Source organism: Tachyglossus aculeatus, chromosome 2, assembly GCF_015852505.1.
Source record: "Tachyglossus aculeatus isolate mTacAcu1 chromosome 2, mTacAcu1.pri, whole genome shotgun sequence".
Lineage (NCBI taxonomy): Eukaryota > Metazoa > Chordata > Mammalia > Monotremata > Tachyglossidae > Tachyglossus > Tachyglossus aculeatus.
In genome coordinates this window covers 95,603,259-95,605,905 of record NC_052067.1, presented here as the reverse complement: position 1 = coordinate 95,605,905, position 2,647 = coordinate 95,603,259, and the positions used below count along the sequence as shown (strand labels likewise).

The 2,647-nt window shown below is 44.8% G+C and overlaps 1 non-coding gene across 1 annotated transcript; it reads left to right on the top strand.

The window, feature by feature from the left end:
• The first annotated feature begins 2,098 nt into the window (after positions 1-2,098).
• LOC119925009 lies at positions 2,099-2,236 on the top strand. Its single transcript, XR_005449681.1, has one exon. It is a non-coding gene; the product is annotated as a small nucleolar RNA SNORA7 (small nucleolar RNA).
• Positions 2,237-2,647: the final 411 nt, after the last annotated feature.

Here is a 2,647-nt window from a genome sequence, read left to right as displayed (position 1 = left end):
GAAATGAGATGTGATAACTGCAACAATCTGATCTGTTATTTTCCTTCTTGAAGATAATGATGATGATGATGGTATTTTTGAGATCCTGTGGCAATTCCCCTATACATTGAGGAAGAGTTTGTACAATTGTTTAAGCAGGATGGACCCTCAGGTTTCTATCAGTCGATGAGTGAATGGTATTCATTGAGAGCTTACAGTGTGCAGACTGGGGTGGGAAGACTCAGGAGGAAGGGAGATCAGCGAGGAGACTGATGCAGGAATAGGGTTGGGATATGAGAATTGCTTGATTTAATGCCTGAGCAGTTTGGAAGGAGAGGAAAGGCCAGAATTTAATGATATTGGGAAGGTAGAACTGACAGGATTTGATCACAGGTTGAATATGTGGGTTGAGTGAGAGAGATGAGTTGAGAATAATGCCAAAGTTATGGGCTTGAGATAAAGGGAGAATAGTGATGTTGTCTACAGTGATATGAAAGTCACTGGTGGGAATATTAGGCCCCCAAAATATGTTAAGTTTGAGATGTCGGTGAGAAGAGAAGTTCTGAAGGCAAGAGACAAAGAGAAACTGCAGACAAGGAGAGAGGTCAGACAGGAGAGGAAAATTTGGGAATCATCCTTATAGAGGTGCCAATTGAAGCCTTAAAAGAGAATGAGTTCTCCAAGGGAGTGGGTGTAGATGGAGAATTAAAGGGGACCCAAAACCTAACCTCCCACAATTAGTGGATGGAAAGCCTGGGAGGCTGAAAGAGACAGAGAATGAGCAGCCAGAGAGATAGGTAGAGAACCAGGAGAGGCTAGAATCAGTGAAACTAAGGTTGGATAATGGTTCCAGAAGAAGGGGGTTGTCCACAGTCCCCACGCCCGGCTAGGCTGTAAGCTCTCTGTGGACAGGGAACACATCTACTAACTCTATTGCACTGTACTTTCTCACTGTAATTTCTAATACAATAATAATAACTGTGGTATTTGTTAAGCACTTACCATGTTCCAAGCTCTGTACTTAGAACAAGTGTCGAGAAGTTGAAGCAGCGTGGCTCAGTGGAAAGAGCGCGGGCTTTGGAGTCAGAGGTCGTGGGTTCAAATCCCAGCCATGCCACTTGTCAACTGTGTGACTTTGGGCAAGTCACTTAACTTCTCTGAGCCTCAGTTACCTCATCTGTAAAATGGGGATTAAGGCTGTGAGCCCTCCTTGGGACAACCTGATCACCTTGTAACCTCCCCAGCACTTAGAACAGTGCTTTGTACATAGTAAACACTTAATAAATGCCATTATTATTATTATTACTCAACTCATCCACGACTAGACTGGAGCCACCCTCACTGACAAGAAGAGCATCGTTGGCATGAATGTGGCTGTATAACGCCTAGGCCCTCGATTCAATTCCCTGCACAGGGTAGACACCCAATAAACGCACTGAAGCATCCTGGCCCAGTGGAAAGAGCACAGGTCTGTTAAGCTCATTGTGGGCAGGGAATGTGTCTGTTGTGTTGCTGTGTTGTACTCTCCCAAGCGCTTTGTTCGTGCTCTGCACACAGTAAGTGCTCATTAAGTACGATTGATTGATTGATTGAGTGAGTGAGGTTTGGGAGTCAGGAGACCTGGATGCTAACTCCAATTCCACAAATTGCTGTTGTTTGACCTTGAGGTAATCACGCAACTTCTCTGTGCCTCAGTTTACTCATCTGCAAAAAAAGTGCTCCCTGTTCTCCCTCCTTTAACTCCTTCCCTTCCCCACAGCACCTGCATATATGTATATATGTTTGTACATATTTATTACTCTATTTATTTTACTTGTACATATCTATTCTATTTATTTTATTTTGTTAGTATGTTTGGTTTTGTTCTCTGTCTCCCCCTTTTAGACAGTGAGCCCACTGTTGGGTAGGGACTGTCTCTAGATGTTGCCAACTTGTACTTCACAAGCACTTAGTACAGTGCTCTGCACACCGTAAGTGCTCAATAAATACGATTGATTGATTGATTGATGTACGGCAGGGACTGTCACCAATCTGCTTGTATTTTATCTATCCCAGAGGTGAGGAGAGTGTTTTGCCATAGTGAGTGCTCCACAAATACCAGAATTGTTGACACTCAGTTCCCCTCTCAGGATCGCACCTGGAGAGTTTCCAGTCCTCTACCAGTCTCGACTACGGGAGGGAGAGTCAAGCAGAGACCTGTCCGTTCCATTCCTAGCTCGGGCGGTGGCTAGCGAGTGGCAGGCAATCTGCTACAAGTCAAAACTCACCCATGCTGGGCAACAGCAGCATGGGAGAGAATCGAGGGAAAAGATTCGAGTATACTGCACGGAAGGACGCAATGGTAAACCACTTCTTGATTTTTACCAAGAAAATTCTCTGGATCCACTACCAGAACGATTGCAGATGGAGAGCGGGGCGTTCCGGGAAAGATGTGTCTGTGGTGTCGCTATGGGTCGGAAACGACTTGACGGCATAAGACAAGGCACTCAGTACAGTGTTCTGCTCACAATAGCCATCCAGTGCTCTGCGCTCTTTTGGTTTCTGAAGCTTGATAATGTCTTTAAACTGAAGATGGTTTTTGGAGAGCAGTCCCTTGGAATATAATCAGCCAAGTTAGCTCAAACACTCAGGCAGAGAGTTTCCATAAACAGTCAACAATTAATGTCTG